Here is a 632-nt window from a genome sequence, read left to right on the forward strand (position 1 = left end):
CACACACACACACACACAAAAAAAAGTAAATCTTACTTTTTGGGATCTTTAAATATGTGCCAGATTTCCCTTGTGGAGTCTTGGTTCTTTTGTAAGGTTTCTTTGTCTACTTAAACATCCAAGGGGGTTTTCCTCTGCTTGCTCACTTGGGAGTTAGTAAAGTACTATTTTTGAGAAAGTTGATTGGAACAATGTGTTCTGAGAACGCCATTCAAATAAATTGAATCACCCACCGATATGCTTTCATTAGACTTTCAGACATGGTTTGCAAACAATAGCACTGCTCAAATAAACACCAGTCTTTCACAGGCCAGATCTGCAGTTGTGCTGTGAATAGATGAAGTGCTGTTCTTCGGCTGGTAACAGCTGCTTAGAAAATGCCTTAAAAGGAAAAACATGGAACGAGTGTGCAGATATTCACTCGAAAATAACCTAATGAAATCTGCAGTAGAAATATGAAGGGTATAGGGATGTAAAATCCATAAAAGGAAATTAAAGGAGTATTTCTCCCCCCAAATTTAAACTAGCTGGAAATATACTCCCCTTCAGGGCATCCAAGATGTAGAGTTGGTTTCTTCATCTGAACCGATTTGGAGAAATGTAGCATTCCATCACTTGCTCACCAAAGGATC

The sequence above is a fragment of the Sinocyclocheilus grahami genome, unplaced genomic scaffold (assembly GCF_001515645.1).
Source record: "Sinocyclocheilus grahami isolate Dianchi unplaced genomic scaffold, SAMN03320097.WGS_v1.1 scaffold816.1, whole genome shotgun sequence".
In the NCBI taxonomy this organism is placed as follows: domain Eukaryota; kingdom Metazoa; phylum Chordata; class Actinopteri; order Cypriniformes; family Cyprinidae; genus Sinocyclocheilus; species Sinocyclocheilus grahami.